Raw genomic sequence first — 19391 nt, forward strand, 5'->3', positions numbered from 1 at the left:
ATATTTTTATATATTTTTTATGAATTTTCTACCTTTTCTTGACATGACGCTGATTTGACCATATGATGTGACATTTTAAACTCAGATTTGATCACGTGTTGCAGTCTCAACCTAATCTTATAATCCCATACAAGCTTTTAATACCCTCGAGTTCTATAGCCACACCGTAAGTTTAATTATATATGTTTTTGTTCTTTTTTTTTTTATGAATTTTTCTACCTTTTCTTGACATGGCGCTGATGTGAACATATGGTGTGGCATATTTTCACTAAATGGTAACCAAGTTCTATTTTGTTCCCACGTTTTGAAAAATGTTAAAGAAATTGTTACACAACAATGCTCTAAGGAATTTAGAAAGAATAACAGCCAATCTAAAATAGTACAATACCTTTGGTTCGTATAATTGTTGATTTGGACATGTACTTTGTTAGAAGCTACATTATACTTCAACCTAACTTTCTTTCTTTTTCTATAATCTAAAAGAGCCATGTCACATCAGTTTATATATATATATATATATATATATATATTCTGATGTACTTTTTCTAAAGGTTGTTGACTATATGATTAATAAAAAATATTTGTTTTAGTGAATGCTCCACCCCTTACTCGCCATCCACACCTAGTAGACAACCGCCCATGATACCAAGTTCAACATAGGCTTTAATAACATGCATTTGAGAAAAACTTCGTTGTATTGGTCCCTTGAGCGGAGAATATTGATACTAACTTTTGAAGTGAACCCCACAACTCATCATGAAGCCAATAAAGGATTATGAGAAGCACATGCCTGATAACTAGTGATGAACCCATTGAAGAACTTATTTACCAAGTGTGATAACGAGTGACGAACCCCATTAAAAAACTTGTATGAAACACAATTAATGAATGACCTTGAAGACATGAAAGCATAGCTATAGTGTCTCCTACACAACAATTATACTTTAATTATGTATTTTAATTGATATTATCTTTGTAAATATTATTTTAGACAATCGTGTTGATTTAATAATATTAGATAACATACTCAAGCATGTCTTAGTCTAGTACGACACCTCTTGTAAGTACTATAATAGAGATTATACGGTTAACTTTAATTGTATCACTTATAATAGAAATGCAAGCAAACCTTACAAAGAAAAACATTTAAATTATAATATTAAGTATATGTTTTATTAATTATACCTGCTCTATTTATATTATTGTTTGATCTATAACCATCTTAACAAAACTAATTGATTTCATCTCACTCAAGTAGAAATGTTGTATATAGATTATATTTGACAATAATTTAATTATTTTGTAGTTATTCCGGGAATGCCTAAAGTTAATATAATAGGAGCATGAACTTATTTAAAGGGTACAGGAGTGGCAAGGAGAAGTGTGGCCCTAAGCAATGTGAGGCCAAAAATGTCATTCATGTCGATTTCTTCTTTGCCGTGTGGAAGCTTCCATTCAAAATGATACACAAATGATGCCACCATTAAACTCACAACCCTATGAGCCAAGGGAGCTCCAGGACAGATCCTTCGACCTGATCCAAATGGTATAAACTCAAAATGTTTGCCCTTGTAGTCGATCTCATTTCCCAAAAACCTTTCCGGCTTGAATTTCAACGGATTATCCCAATACCTTGGGTCTCGTGCTATGGACCATGCATTGACAAGAACTTGTGTATCTTTCGGCACAACATATTGACCAAGTTTAACTTCAGTTTCAGTTTTGTGAGGCACTAATAAAGGTACAGATAAATGGAGCCGCATTGTCTCTTTGATAACAGCATGTAAATAAGGCAATTTGAGGATTTTAGCTTCATGAATTTTTCCATCTTTTCCTATTGTTGCTGATACTTCTTCACGTACTTTAAGAATATATCAGGATTAAGCAATAGTTCAGTCATTGCCCATTCTGTTGTGTTTGAGCTTGTTTCTGTCCCTGCTAAAAAGAGACCCTGTGACATTTAACGCAATATATGTATTAAAGTTTCACACTAGCCTCATTTGATTCATCATAAATAGTGAAACAACATTCAACCTGTTCTGCTACAATCTGAAATAACTAAAATATTTGGTTTGTTATTATTAATCGATTACCGCTATAATTCAAAATTAGATTATCATCTGATTTATTTCCTTCCTAGTTAACGATCTACATAAAACCAATATGCCATTTTTGATCCTCTTCTAAGGAACGTTTGACAAGTGGTATTAAACATTGGAGAATTGATTTTTAAGACATTTCAACTGTACTCTAAATCCGATTTTTTTTCCACCAAACTCATCTCCATCATATTCCATTTCTTGCACCATTTTGGTGTAAATAAGTAGTTACTATAATACCAAATTTGATATTATACTAGTAATTTATACTATAATGATGTCAACCTTTCAAGTGGTAACTTTAGTCCCCTAAGTAGTATATTTATTTAATTATAGTTTATAAAATATAAGTAAGTATTTTATAAATGTAATAATTGTGATTTGTCATTATATGTTTTGTAATATGTTTTGTAGTAATTTGATATTACTTATTTATATGCAATTTTATTTGGATATAATTTGTAATAATATATTTTACAAATTTGTTACTACAAAAAAGATATATAGTGTATAAATTTGTGACAAGTTAATTATATGAAGTGTATCATTGACAAAGAATATGCTAGAGCATATATACATTTTGATGTAAAAATAAAATAGGATCGAAAACCAAACACTTTTTGCACAATTTTTTTTTAATAAAAGAATAGAATTGGATTAGAGATGATCTTAAGAATAAGTAAAAAGTACCAACTTTTATTGTATTTCTTATATTAAATTATTAAAATTATGTAGTTGGATTATACCATGTTTTTGTGACACGAAAATTTGAATACACGGAATCAACATGATTCTTCTAAAGTATGTATCTAAAGACTATAAGCCAATCTATTATAACCTTCCACAAGGATGCTCCTCTTAGTTTTTTAATCTCTTCTCGTCTATCTCATTTCTCTTAGGTCATGTTTGCTATAAAAAAAAATTAGAATTAGAGAAAATGAATTTGATATATTTCTCTTCTTTGTTTAATTTCGGGAATACGGAAAAGAGAAAAAAAAATTGATTTCTTTTCCACCTAAACAATTCTCTAGGGAAAAGGGCAGAAAAGGAAAAACAAAGCCACCAATAATAATAATAATAATAATAATAATAATAAAACTAAGACATGGAGGGTGTCTGCCTCATTATTCAGGCCCATTGCCTTCTTATTCCTCAACGGCTTCATCTTTATCTCCTTCTACGTTCTTTGATTTTCACTAAGGAAAGTAAAACTATAGTGATTTCACTTGAATTGTCTAGAAATTCTATCGACTTCTTTTATTTTTTTTATTTGTTTATTTTTAAATTTAGAATCGATTGCACCTGATTAGTGTTGGTAAAACTTACGGCGCTTGAATCTCTAATATCCTCCTAGGTACTTAGGTACTTAAAACAGAGGGAGTGGTGTGGTCCGGACCGTACTCCCTATGCCACATAAGCCAAGAACACCGCCCCCTAGGTGCTCCAGGTGCCCTGCAGCTTTCAAAGGGAGCAATCCATAGAAGAATTTGATTGAGTAGGTTCATTTGACCATTGCAAACGGTCAAAAAAATGAGTTTTTAATTTTTTTTCTTTTAAAATTTAATATCTATTTAAATCATTCAACCCTTCACATTTTTTATATCTTTCTACTACATTACCTTTCAAAAAAATCAAAAAAATGTCTTCGTCCGATTCTTCTGAAGAGTTTGATGTTATCTTCGATGTTTTTGTCGTTGCTGCTACATTTGCGGAGCAAACGTATGAAGTGTAAGATATATTTTTGGGAAATCAAAAAACGTATGGGATCTATCCTAAGTATGCATTTTTTGTTAAATCGTTTTCGTGTCTGAATGCTACTCGTCGGAAAAAATTCAAGAAAACTCAAGAAAGAGATAGGAAAGATGTCGAGCGGACTTTTGGAGCTCTCAAGAAACGTTGGTTTATACTGAAAAAACCAACAATTTCTTTCAGCAAGGAAAAAATGCATAAAGTCATGTATGCATGTATAATATTGCATAATATGATTATTGAAAATGAAGGAAGAACGATATGTAAGTATGATGAGCAGAAAACCATTCCCACGACACAAGCAATATAAATTGGGGGCAACAAGTACATTGAAAAGAGAACAGTTGTTCATTGCAATGAAACATTTCACAATCTTCGTATGGATTTGGTGAAACACATTTACGGAATGCAACACTTTAACCTCGATTTGGATCCGGAGGAGGACCCGGAAGATAAGTTCTCGGAGGATGACTTCATGTAGTGTGTTTATTTTAAATCGTTTAATGTATGTTTTTTTGAGTTTGTAGGTTTAAAATTTCTAGTGTGTGTGTGTGTTTTTTTTTTTTTTTTTTTTTTTTTGAAGTTTGTAGCATTTTTATTTGGGCAATAGAATGTAATGTTATTTTTATTTTGAAGTAATGAAATAAATGGTTTTTATTAAAAATATAGTTTTTATTTAATTAAAAATAAATAAATAAATAAATAAAACCAAAAGTGTGCCACCACTCTTTGGGTATGACATGAGACCACACTTTTATGGTAATGGGTGAAGTGATGCCTTATGTTTCACTGTGGTTTCACGAGGAAGTACGACACCACTCCCATAACCTTATAAGCCTACTGATGATTCAAGAACCAATGAAATAACACATTCAAAAAAAAAAAAAAAAAAAAAAAAAAAAAAAAAAAATCAGTATAGGAATGTGTCATGTGTGCATGCTGAACCTGCGCCATGTGTGTGCTTTATGTTTATAGAGTAATGGTGTTCTACAGTTATAACGTTACTGATTAAGCAACATGGCAATATTATAATAATATATATGCATTGATATTTAATGGTTTTGGTACTTGGCATAAGGCACTTAGATCACACACAAATTGTACGAATTTTAAATTCAGTGTCATTGAAAAATGATTCCATCCATAACCATTAAATTGTAAAAAAAACTAGCAAGATAATGACGAGGATGATTTAAGAAATAACATATTTAATAGTGCTCGTGGCTGATAATTACTTACCTCGGAATTCGTTTTGTTATGGACAAGCTTCAATTATGTGCACATGTTGACTCGTTACATGTTAAATTTGAAATCTTGACTGCCAATTAATTTGTTTATAGATGCAATATAGTTTATTTTTTATTAAGCTTTGGCGGTGAGAAGTGGATTTTGGATTAGGAAGAGACACAATAAGAAGAGGAAAGAGGCGATTTGGAAGGGAAGGCACAACTCCACTTTTAAAGAGAGTTGGTGAGTAAGATGGGACTTTTATATATATATATATATATATATATATATATATATATATATATATATATATATATATATATATATATATATATATATATATATATATGTTCTTGTTCATTTGAGACATTCTAATTTTGTGAAACCGTGAAACCAAAGCTAAAACTCAAGAAATAGGTGGGAAACTTTCCTCACTATTTTTTTTATATTTTTAAAAAATATATTTCATTAATATATTATATTCATTTTGTAGGGAATTAAAAACCATAAATTTTAATATATATTTTATATATTTTTTGATAGGTATATATAATTTTATAAATAATAAAAATGAAAAAAAAAAAAAACTATTCAATAGCATGAAGAGAGAGAGTGCAGCACTCCCTCCCCCCACCTCTTTCCCACGAGATGTTTCCCCCACCCAAGGAGTGGTGTTCAAGAGTGAGGGAAGCTTTTTTCACCCTCTTCCCCACTCTCATTCCGTGTAGCCTAACAATACAATTCTTTTTGTAAATTGAAACGTGAGTTAAAGAAAAATAAATATTACAAGGACATTTTTTTATAGTTTTCTTACATAATTTGTAAAGGTTAAATAGAAAGTTGTGTTGAAGTTGTAAAAAAAAGTTTAGAATGTAAAAAAAAAAAAAAAAAAAAAAAAAAAAAAAAAAAAACTTGTAAAATAATAGAAACAAAATTTCACAATTGGTCCGTACATTTTGTAAAAGACATTACATTGACGATAAGTATAAAAAATGCTACACAATGGTCCAATGGTTTCAACCTGTTGTCTGGTCACTCCGTTAGATTTTGTTTTATTATAGATTTGATCTAAAATTGCTATTTTATAGCTACACTATTTATTGTAATATTTTTTATTAAGAATTTGTTTATTTTTATTAAAGTTTTGTTAATAAATCCTACCCAAATGAACCCTTTTCCCCTTTGTTTTATAGATCGATGCCTCCTTATTATCATCTTCATCTCCTCTCCGGCACCTAAAACCATTATGGTGATCTACATCTTCACCACCTCTACCCTAAGAGGGTTTCTTCCCATACTAAGGATTCCCCAAGGTAGGATCCTTTCAAAGGTTTCCATGACTCTTATTTATATCGAAATCATCGATTGTTGTCACTTCTTGAATTCGAACTTAAAGGTCAATTCAAGTGAGTTGTTAATGCTCTAAGTTAGAGGTCGTCGATCACTAATCTAAGTTTAGGTAAGGCAACACTACCCCTAAAGCCTCATTTATCTAAATGTGGTGGAACTGATTTAAGTTCTAATAAATATGAAATCAATGTTCAAGATGATTTTGATGGATACTGATTTAGGACATTCAATTCTCCATGGTGTTTTCAGATGATAAAGCCTAAAATCAAGGAGATTTTGAACTCTCTATTTGTATGTTTCAATCTCTATGTCCTAATGCTTTGAAATTGTAAATATTTATGTTTGTCAAACACATAAAGCATATTACATGCTTACTAGGCTAAAATCCAACTTTTGTATATGTTTTCCAAATTTATATACCTACCGGACAAATTGAATTATTATGTAAAAAGAAGATATTCTTGTGTATGGTGAGATGTTGATGACTTCATGTAATGGTTTTGTGTTTACAATGAACAAGATGAAGATAAATATTATTTTGTAGATTTCATGGATTATAAGATGAAGATGAAGATTGATTTTGGGTGAACCATCACAACCTTCCTACATCATCACCTCAAAACATGAAGTATACAAAAAGGGTAGGTGGGGTGAGATAAGGGTATAATAGGCCTTTGTATATTATAATATTAATATAATATATGATTAAAAAAATACAACATAATAAAAGAGTAAAAAAGTTAATTTATATGCATCACATACCAACTATATAAAAAATTGAAATCATTTGAACTATTTTGTAGTGTATTTATAGTTTTTTTAATGTGATAATTTTTTTCAAAGCACATAGACCCATCATGAAATTTATTTAACTATTTAAGAAAAAAAAAACATATTGAGGATTTTATAAAACAAAGTTAGGAACATATTCAACACACAATTTATACCTAAACCAAAAGTTATGATATAATATCTGGGAATAAATAATCAAATTACATTAACACTATATTTTGCGTACTAACTGAAAAACTATCTATTAACTAAAAAACTAGTTGTTAAGTAAAAAACTAGTTTTTAAATAAAAAGTTAATCGGTAGCTAAAAAGTTAGCCGGTAGCTAGAAAGCTAGCTGATAAAAAACATTACGTTTTATAAACTAGTTGAAAAGATACCTGAAAGATATAAAATGACATTTAAAAGAATGTGTTTCTATATTTAATTAAAAAGTATATTTGAAAATTTTTAAACAATTTCCTTAAAAGCTAGTATAAGTAGCTTTTTAAAAAACTACCGTACAAACTAGATTATAAATTACTTTTTAGCTTATTAAATTTAACAATTTATAAAAAATCGAAATATAAACTATCTTCGACACACTAAACACAACATAATTTTTTATATAACTTTTTGTTTGTCAACAACTTGAGGACGTTGAAGACAATTTTTTTTTTCTTTTCAAAAACAACATTGATCGAATTAAAAAGAAATAAGGAACAAATAACATAGAGGTGGGCTCTATATTAAAATCAAAAGATAAATAATTTATAAAGGTTATAGAATATATTGATAAACAAAAGAATTGTCATTTTATCCAAAATCAAATTACTAACCATATCTAGCTTCGAGACTATTAGTACAACAAAAAAAATCATAAAGTACCGTTGACATGAAAAATAGTTTTTAATAATAATAATAATAATAATAATAATAATAATCTATAATAAATGAAGGTTTTTTGTTATGTCATATTCTCATTCATTTTGATACATGATATTTTCTAGAATTTTTAAATTTTCTATTTTTCACTTGTCATTTTATTGTATTTTTCATTTTATTAAATTAAAATTTCATATGTAATGTGTAAGGTAATATATATATATATATATATATATATATATATATATATATATATATATATATATATATATATATATATATATATATATATAGGGTTAGGTTCATTTGAGACCGCTTATATTTTGTGAGACCGTCAGACGCATTTTTTTATTTTTTTTATTTTTTTTTTATTTTTTTAGTTAGTTCATGTTCCGAAAATAATATTTAAAAAAAGAATTTTTTTGATCTTTCCATTTATTTTGCATTTTAAAATTATTTTTAGAATATGTACAATGTAGTATTTTATTTAGAATATTTCACGTATTTTTCAAAAAAATAAAATTTTTTTTTAATTTTTTTTAGTTAATTCAAGTTCCGAAAATAATACTTAAAAAAAGAATTTTTAGATTTTTCCATTTATTTTGCATTTTAAAATTATTTTTTAGAATATGTCAGTGTAATATTCTATTTAGAATGTTTCACGTATTTTTCAAAAAAAAAAACGGAATTTTTTTATTTTTTTTTATATTTTTTTTAGTTAATTCAAGTTCCGAAAATAATATTTAAAAAAAGAATTTTTGGACTTTTCCATTTATTTTGCATTTTAAAATTATTTTTAGATTTGATCTCACGGTCTCACAAAATTAGAATGGTCTCAAATGAACCTGAACTTGTATATATAAAGTATTTATTAGAAAAAGTTTATATATGTAATGTATTCAATACATTAAATTCTCATTAATTTTAATAATTCAAATTTTTCTTATTTTTCTTATAAATTTAATTTTTCAAATTGTTAAAATTTTATTTTTATTTTTTTAACTAAACGCATGTAATACATGTGTCTCTCACCTAGTAATAATAATAGAACTCAAACTTTGTAACTTTGTAACTTTCTAACGGGTAAATAAATCATTTGCTTCATAAAAGAATATGTTAAACAAGGTTACAACTTACCTTTAACTTCTAAAAAAGTTAGATAAATTTTGAAAAAAATCATTTGGTTTCGGTTTATCATTTATGTTTTAACTTTTCACGTTGATAATAAAACAGAGAAGAGAAGGATACCACAAGCAAGGTCCTGACGTGTACGAGACTGAAATTGGCTTCATCATCTTCACTGAAATTCAACAGCGAATCCAACATATCACCATACCTCCCGAGGTTCGACATTCGATGCTTTAACCTCTCACTTATATAACACCCTGTCAATTTAGCGAACCAATCATGAGCAACCTTCGCTTGACGCCTTATGTTCTGCGGATCCAACCGTTTCAACACCGGAAATATGTCTGCTATGTTAAACTTCCCATCCACCTCCATCAATGTCTTCACCGCCGTCTTGAACCCCCCAATATCATCGGACTCATAGTTGGTCACGTCTTGCGAAAGGATTGTGTTCGACATCATGTTGAGCGCCGCTGCGAATGCCAACTTTCCGATATCTACGACCACCTTCTTCTCACCGGACTCTCGCAGATACTTCATCATCCCGTCAACCACGTTCTGGCGAAGGTCTTGGAGGGTGTCTAGTTTGTTTTGGTGGATGAGGTAAGTGTTGAGGGCTTTCCGTATGGTTCGCCACTCGTCGTTTGCGGAGATCCATAGGATCGCTGAGTCATGGTTTTGGATGCCGGTGACGGCGTCTGAGACAACACGGCCGGAGCAGGCCTCGTCATTGCGTTGGAGGATTTCTTTGGCGGCGGCGGGTGTAGACGCCACCACGCTGGTTATACTTCCCAACCGGATTGTCATGAGTGGACCATATTTGTTGGAGAGTTTGGCTAGGGATACATGGGGTTTGGGTCCAATATCAAGAAGGTTTCCGATGATGGGGAGCCCCACAGGACCTGGAGGTAGTCTTCTTCTACGGTAGATGTCGAGACCATGGAGGAAGAATAAGAAAATTAAGGAAGATATAACCAGCAAAAGAAGTTCCATGGTTTCTTTCACTTGTATGTAATTCAAACCTGATGCTGGTTTTTATTTATAGAGTAATTGATAGAATTATAATATTTATATATAGGGTTGTTCATACTATTTAATATAATAATTAAAACCTCAGTTTATGTATTTTATTGGGTCAGATGAAGAATTAGATACAACTAAATCAGATCTGAACTAAAAAATTTTAATTAATCAAATATGGTTCAATTTGAAACCTTAAAACATAATTACATATAGGTGGGGTCTACTGTATAAACAAAAGATAAATAATTTAAAAAGGTTATAGAATATAAAAATAAAGATAAAATTGTCCTTTCCTAACTTTCTAAATGAACATGTACAATAAAAACAAATATTACCGTCCAACAAAAAAAAAGTAATATAATAATAATAATAATAATAATAATAACATAGGAAATTATGAGAACCCCCAATTAAAAAATAGTTTTAGAGACAAATTGTAATAATAATAATAATAATAATAATAATAATAATAATAATAATAATAATAATAATAATAATAATTTATAATTTAAATTATTATTATTATTATTATTATTAATTCCTTGTGTTCCTTTACGAACAGTAAATTGTCGCCATTGGACAAATTTTCTTTTTTATTTTTCCTTTTAAATAATCTGGCATTTTTTTTATATTTTTTTAAATGTGTCACTGATCAATGTTGCCTACGTGTTAATATATGCATTCATCGTCTCGAAGGTCTCCATCGATTCACTGACGGTCACTAGGTTGATTGTTTTCACTTCTTTGATTATTTATCTTTTGTATTTTTGAATAACATATGTAATTTCGATTCAGATTCTAGATATGTTCGAAAGTTTTAGATATTGTATAAGAATTTGGATCAACAAAAGTAAAGCATGATCACATAGAAAGCTATTCCATTTGTAATAGAACAAATGCTCATGTGATAAATTACCCAAAGATCATGACATAATTGTTGGTTTTATATGTTTTTTGTGATGGGTTTTTAACTTTCTAATTTATCCAATGTTGGTTGGATGACAGATTGTGAAGGTAGAAGAGATATTATTTGTGGTAAATGCAACTACACACACGTAGGCTGCAAATCAAGACAACTTACCCCATGCAGAAGAATTACATGCTCATTTTGTTTTAATTCATTTTTTTACTGTCTATAGAAAATATGAAAAAAAACATGTATTTTTAAATTACATATCCGTTGTAGCAAACAGTTACATAAATTGTTCCCGTGACAGTTAAATGTTAAAAAAGGTCCTTATGATATTAAATTCTTACATACATGATCCTGTTACAATTTACTATTTCAAAAACCAATTCTGTAATAGTTAAGTATAACAAAGGCCATTTTTGTATCAATTTATTGGCACAAGGACCTTTTTTAGAACGATTTACAGTCATGGGGACCATTTAGGAAAATGTAAAATGTTACGGTTACCGTTTGTATAATAATTTGCTACAACAAGGACCATTTATGTACATACTTATTTTCACATTTCCAGATTGTAATTATTTTACATTTTGATTAAAAAAGCATGTCTTTTGTAAAGGCTCGCACAATCTATATTTGGATTGAATGAGGTAATCTGATTTCCTATTGAAGGAGGCTTTATTTTAATTTTTATGAATGGGTAGGTTTGGAAACATACTACATTTCTGACAACTTTAATGCTTTACGTTTGTTTGGATAAATGTTCGGTAAAGTCTAGATTATATTTCACAAATTGGATAAGTTACCAAATTCAGGGAATTATGGATACTTTGGTTTGAGTATTTGAATATAGTTAGAGAGAAACAACAACAGCCTATCAATAATGTAAGAAAAATAAATCTTTATTGATGCATATAATTAGATCTGAGATTAATTTTTTTTTTTTTTTGATGTGTTTCAATATGATTACAGGAAGTATAAGAATTCAATCTCATATGTTTGATAAATTACATATAATGTAGGTGATAGTAGAAAGACTTTCCCATCAACCTATTGTATTTGGGTCTTGACTATGTATCATTGAAGTTTTATGATATAAAAAAATTATAGTTTTAATTATGCTTCAGAAAATGGAATATAATTCTAAATGATATTTTGTGAAGAAACTGCATGTTAGGGAGATCAAAAAACATAAATTTTTTTTTTGTTTTTTTTAAAACTTTTCTTTTAAATGTCTCTTTATATCTTTAACGATTTAAACAAAAAAAAATCACATCTAAGCCCGCAACAGTTATTATTATTATTATTATTCTTATTCTTGATAATATTAATTCCTTGTGTTCGTTTACGAACAGTAAATCGTTGTGCTTGGTCAAATTTTTTTTTTATTTTTCCTTTTAAATAATCTGGCATTTATTTATTTATTTATTTTATTTTTAAACGTATCACTGATAATGTTGCCTAAGTGTTAGCAGTGTTGGCCACGTGTTATATTTATGCATCCATCGTCTCGAAGGTCTCCACCGACTCACTAACGGTCACTAGATCGATTGTTTTCACTGCTTTCTTCTCACTCCCTCTTCTCAATCTTCGACTCCATTTTCCTCCGCAATGTTCCATTTCTTCTGAGAATTGTCACTCATTTTTTGGGCTTGCAAAGTGACCGTCGCATAAACATCGCTCTTTCATCCCCTACACTGCCATCATCTACCGATTTTGGCCTCTGTGACGTTGCAATTTAGGATTTCCACCAAACGGGAAATTGGTTCCTTGTTGGTCGATGGATTGCTACACGGTGGATGTTTCTATCGAAAAAGTCTCAACAACCGCCGAAGAAGCCACCACTCCCGTCTGTTAACCCTAGCAGCGATCATATTAGACACAGAGGAAAAAATCTACAACCGCAGGTCTATGCTTCGTGCCCCAGCTTCTTTTTGTAGAGCGGTTGTGGCAACTTATGAATTGAATGGATATGGTAAAAAAAAACGAACCGATTCAGCATGAACTCAATAAATTCTTTACCGATTTCGACCGTTTTTCATGGAATGCTATACATGAATATGAATTTGATTTGATGTGTGAATCTTCAAGAATGATAGAACCATAGTATCAGTTTTTTTTTCTTCTACTTTTTCTTTTTTTTTCTTTTGGGTTTTAATTTGTTATGGAATTGTGATTAAGGGTTCCACCAGCCATCACCACTTTGAAAGAGATGGTTTGCCTTTTTTTCAAATACCCACCTCGATTTCATCCAACGACATCATCGAAACCTACAAAGGATGTCTACAGAGATTGGTTGATTGAAGTTCTGGAATCGGTTAAGGTAAATGAATTGAACCCTATTTTCGTTTCTTCCTATGATGACTTCTGTTTTTTGATTTGCTATTGTGTTCTTCCCTTAACTATTAACACTTGCAGAGACAGAGTGTTATTTCTCGGAGAAGAGTTGGTGGGTCTTTCACAAAACCGGAACTCCTTGAGCCAAACACAAACTACCATCTCTTGAATCTTGACTACTACTCCATTGATAAATTTTATAAGAGATTGGTAGAAACCCATTTGATGTTTCACACTTTCACTTAATCTTAATTCTCAGAATATATAAATTTTGATGTAGTTCATTCAAAGGCCAATAAGTTTCATTCAAAGGCAATCAGGAAGGGTAAGATCGTCACTTCTGTTGTAGTTGTTTATCAAAGGGCTAAACAAGGTCAAGGGCATGTACACGTTTCTTGCATGTTTTTCACATAGATATTGCTTATGTCATCACATGATGAAATGACCATGATGGAATAATGGCATAATGGTAATTTAACTTAAATTAGGCTCTTTTATGTGCTTCATGCAATGTTGTTGTACACCAACTTACAAAAAAGATAAGTGCCACCGGTTTAAAGATGATAGTGTTTTGTTTATTTATTATTGAGGATATAAATTATAAGTTATACAAGGTTCTATATATTTATTATTCATGGTATTATTCTAACTAGGTTGTAAAGCTGTGTGCAAAATGAAGGGAAGTTGTGAGTTCGCTTGTGAACATTTGAGCCTTCGTTAACAGGGTTGGTTTTTTTTTAATTTTTTTTATAATGTTCTAAGTTTTATATGTTTATGACTTTTACACGCTTCTTGATCTGTAATATTTTGAATTCTATATGTTTTTGTCTAAGGTCTGCCATCTTCATACATCTGAAAAGAGTGAAATTCACAAGCATCAAAGAATTTATGAAAAAAAATCAATATTATTTGTCATGTTAAATTCCAGAAAATACGTTTTCCATGAATGATAAAAAAATTCTAATAATTTCATTTTAAAAGTACAATTCTTTTTAAATTGTTTTTGAAAAGTGCAATTCTATTTATTTATCAGAAAAGATAGATGTAAGAAACGACCTCTTGATTTTAGAAATTGTGTCTTTAGTATTTTCAACTTTTTTTAGTTGTCTGCTTTCAGTTTGTTGTATTATAGTATTTTACACTTGAATTAAGAAGTAATATTTCATTTTGACTACAGATTGTGCACCATTAGAAAGGTTGATTGATGTAAGAAAAGTATACGAAAAACCTATCGACACTCCTACTCATCACATTGAACAACATTGGAGAGATTATGAGAATTTTGAAAATTCAGTTCTCATGCTCAGGTGACTTTCTTGATATATGATTTTTTACAATATATATATATATATATATATATATATATATATATATATATATATATATATATATATATATATATATATATATATATATATATATATATATATAGAGAGAGAGAGAGAGAGAGAGAGAGAGAGAACTACCTTCAAGTATTTTAACTAATTATTTTGCGGATATGTATGCTATGAGAATTACTAAGAGAATAAGTTGTTTAGCAATGCGAATACGTTCAACCTTACAAAAATATTATCATTTTCATGCATTCTCGCTAATTATTATTTATTTTTGTTCTCACACATCGTTTTTCACTCATTTTCATTCTGACTAAATACGACCCAATAACCATTCTGATAGAAATCAGAATAATAATAATAAGTATATAATAACATTATAGACGATTTAATTAGTAAGAATGTGTGTTAATGACAATAGTTATGTAAGATTGAACGTATTTGCATTTCTGAACAACTTATTCTCGTAGTAGTTCTCATAGTATACGATATCCGTACAATAATTAGTTAGAATAGAATAACCTAAGCCTATATATATATATATATATATATATATATATATATATATATATATATATATATATATATATATATATATATATATATATAGGTTCAATAAAGAACCATAATTAACCAATGAACTAATCTTTTTTTCAACTTTTAAAACTTATTTTTTATCAAAAAAAAAAATCATAATTTTTTATCATTTTTCCAATGGTATCAAATTCGATTTTTTTATGTTAAATTCACAATGTGAATTTTTGAAAATTCACAACGTGAATCCAGATTCAAACGGTAAATCCGAAAAATACTTTTCACATTCACAATGTTAGTATATGAATTTAAATATTTTTAGATTTTTTTTTTTGATAAAGAATAAGCTCGAGAAATTGAAAAAAAGATTTGGTTCCTTGAAGAACCAATACTTATGATTCTCTATTGAACTTTATATATATATATATATATATATATATATATATATATATATATATATATATATATTGGCTGATGATATTATATTTACTCATAGCTGAAACAAACTAACCATGTATTTTTTTTACTATAAATAATTTGTTGGACAGCTTTGAAGGTATGAACACCAACAATACTACTAAATGGTCACAAAACATCCTATAATAATCTCATGTCCCACAAAGCTTAATAATTGTTAAAATTTCACAGATGGACAGAAAATTTATTTTCTTATAAGTTGTATAATCTTTATGCTTCATGTAAAACTTTCTGATGGCATTTTTTTTATTTTATGGTCAAATATTGACTTTTGTTAGGAGGTGATAGAAAAATATAGTCATATTTTATGCAAGGCGTGTATCAAGGCTGCAATTAAAGCTCAGTCTAAATGTCCAACATGTAGGCGGAAGGTCACAAACAAATATATTATTAGGCTTTACCTCCCTAATGTAAAGTAAGTTGCAGGTGTACTAATGGTGTGTCTATGGATATGTGAAGGAGATGGTGGAGTAAAAACAAGTAGTGAGTGAGAAAGAGAAAGAAAAAGAGAAAGTAGAAGAATTGTTATTGGTTTTCATGTTTGTGTTCTTTTGTGATGTGTTGTGTTGGGGGGTAGGAATGAAACATCCCTAAATACGACCCAAAAATTTTTGTTTAATAATTACTAAAAACACCATGGTAATGTCATAAGGTAAAACTCGTACGTCAATATCTCAAAAACAATAGCTAAGTGTTATGAGTAAACTGTATCAAGACTATATCAAATCACATCTATGAAAAACTAAAGACAACTCCCAGGACTACTGAAGTTGTGGTGTGTGTGATGCCATCAACCCGAGCTCTTCCCTTTGCTTGCGGAAGTACCTGAAACCAAATCTGAAACTGTAAACACGAAGCTTAGTGAGCTCCCCCAAACTACCACATACCATACAATACATATAAACACATACTGGGCCTTGCCCACTGCATCGGACCGAAGTTCGGAAACTGCATCGGACTGAAGTCCGAAACTAACCAGGGCCTTGCCCTCTGCATCGGACCAAAGTCCGGAACTACTGAGGCCTTGCCTCCTACATTGGACCGAAATCCGGAACTAACTGCATCAAACCGAAGTCCAGAACTAACTACATCGGACCGAAGTCCAGAACTACTGAACATAGCATAGCATAAACATATTAACTAGCATGAACACATAAACTGCATACTGCATCGGGCTGTAACCCGGAACACATAACACATAAATCCTGTCTGAGCCACGAAGGCATCAAACATACTAAAATCTGCATCGGACCGAAGTCCGGAAACTACTACTAGCTAAACGGGCCGGTATTGTGGCCTTAGACCCGTTCCTACTGGAAGGAAACTCACCTCGTGATCTGGCTGCTGAGTGTATGGCTCTGGAAGCTATCTGTTGCTGCTCCGGTATCTCCCCGGCTACAATTCCGAAATTACACTCAATTAAATACTAATAACTGCATTGGGGTAAAATGACTCTTTTACCCCTAGCTAAAGTCAACTCTCCTGGTCAAAGTCAACTTACAGTTGACCTGACTCGCTGAGTTGGGCCGCCAACTCGCCGAGTTCCTACTCTCACTTCTCAACCCTGTTCGCTGCTAATCGTCGAGTATGGCACAAACTCGACGAGTTCCCTTTCGATTCTAGAACTCAGGCTATCTGCATCCAACTCGCCGAGTTGTATGAACAACTCAACGAGTTGTTCTTGAATCTATGAAGATTGCCTTAGACTCGCCGAGTTGTATGAACAACTCGTTGAGTCCCTCCATTACTGAGTCTAACCTCCGACTCACTGAGTCCATTCTACTACTCACTAGTCCCCACTCAGAATCACTCAAAAGGGAAAGATCGGGGACTCGCGACTCGACTTGCCGAGTCGCATGCATGCAATTACTAAAAACTCGATTCTGCTCAAAACCACTGCATACAATTTATAGATCTGAGTTTCTAAGGCTTGAAACTTTACGTGTACATACGCATGAAAAGGGATTTAAATGTTGAAAAGGCACTTATGCAAAATGACTCCATAAAGGTGATAGATCTACGTTTTTGGAACTGAAACATGGCTAGATCCGAAGGCTAATCTACCCAATGTGATCTCTCTACTATAAACAAGCTAAGAAATGGATAAAATGGACTAAATGTGCTTATAATGGAGAATCAATCATAGAAACAGAAGTAAATCCGATTATTACCTCAATAAGCTCTCTAGTGGTGCAAGATCTTGGATCTTCTTCTACTCCCTTGGATCTAGCCTCCTTCTCCTCTTCAAAACTTCAAGATTCACACAAGAAATGCTCAAATACTCAAGGGAATGGTTAGGGTTTGCTAAATGATGCTCTGAGGGTGAAGGAGACGAGTTTGGGACTCATAAGATGGTTTAAATAGGGTGCAAACCCGGGGATTTAGGGTTTCTACCTGGCAGGCGGACTCGCCGAGTCCTAAATATGGACTCGTCGAGTCGCCGATCTATACGCTGCTCAAGATCCCGTCTCTACTCGACGAGTCTGGCAATAGACTCGCCGAGTCCCTCTTGAAACTTCTAAATAAATAACATGGAAACAACATACCAGAGACGGGTTGTTACAATTCTCCCCCACATTACTCAGACTTCGTCCTCGAAGTCTGCTATGGCTGAATCTGCAAATAACTATGGGTAGTGCTCTCTCATCTCATCCTCAGCCTCCCACGTCCACTTAGATCCCTTCCGGTGCTCCCACTGCACCTTCACTAGCTGAATTACCTTATTCCTCAAGGTCTTTGACTTCCGGTCCAGAATCGCTATCGGCCTCTCAATATAATTCAGGCTGCTATCAACCTAAATATCTTCTAAGGGAACAACTGCTGACTCATCCACCAAACACTTCCTCAATTGAGACACATGGAAAGTGTTGTGGATTTGGCTAAGCTCTTCCAAAAGATCCAACCGATAAGTAACCCGACCCACCCGGGCCAAAACCCTGAAAGGACCAATGAACCTGGGGCCCAGCTTGCCCCTCTTCTGAAACCTGATGACACCCTTCCAAGGTGAGACCTTCAGAAGGACCATGTCGCCTACCCGGAACTCCAAGTCTGAACGCCTCCTGTCGGCGTAGCTCTTCTGTCGACTCTGCGCAGTCTGCAGTCTACTACGAACCTGCTGAATCAACTTGGTCGTCTTGAGCACCACCTACGTGCTCCCAATGACTCGCTGACCGACCTCGCCCCAACAAATTGGGGTCCTGCACTTCCTCCCATAAATCATCTTAAAGGGAGGTCGATCAATGCTCGCATGATAACTGTTGTTATATGAAAATTCCGCTAACGGAAGATACGTATCCCAACTGCCACCGAAGTCTAGGACACATGCCCGGAGCATGTCTTCGAGAGTCTGAATCGTCCTCTCGCTCTTCCCGTCCGTCTGAGGGTGGAAAGCAGTGCTGGAGTGGAGACGAGTACCCATCTCGTCGTGAAACCGCTTCCAGAATCTGGATGTAAAACGGACATCTCGGTCTGACACCACCGATACCGACACTCCATGACGTGCAACTACCTCCTGTACATAGATATCGGCTAACTTCTCCGCTGATATGCTCTCTTGGATCGGTATGAA

At 31.8% G+C, this 19391-nt stretch overlaps 1 long non-coding RNA gene and 1 pseudogene across 2 annotated transcripts; one reads left to right on the forward strand and one right to left on the reverse strand.

Annotated features, from left to right (window-relative positions):
• Positions 1–1272: 1272 nt before the first annotated feature.
• LOC145034053 (geraniol 8-hydroxylase-like) lies at positions 1273–10224 on the reverse strand (annotated as a pseudogene). The gene is made up of 2 exons (XR_013677854.1): positions 9329–10224; positions 1273–1951 (listed from the first exon to the last, which is right to left on the reverse strand). The product of XR_013677854.1 is annotated as a geraniol 8-hydroxylase-like (transcript).
• Positions 10225–12709: 2485 nt separating this feature from the next.
• On the forward strand, positions 12710–16450 carry LOC145034054 (uncharacterized). Its single transcript, XR_013677855.1, has 4 exons — positions 12710–13464; positions 13560–14203; positions 14656–14785; positions 16102–16450. It is a non-coding gene; the product is annotated as an uncharacterized LOC145034054 (long non-coding RNA).
• Positions 16451–19391: the final 2941 nt, after the last annotated feature.

The sequence above is a fragment of the Lactuca saligna genome, chromosome 3 (genome assembly GCF_052625555.1).
Source record: "Lactuca saligna cultivar CGN05327 chromosome 3, ASM5262555v1, whole genome shotgun sequence".
NCBI classification, from domain to species: Eukaryota; Viridiplantae; Streptophyta; class Magnoliopsida; order Asterales; family Asteraceae; genus Lactuca; species Lactuca saligna.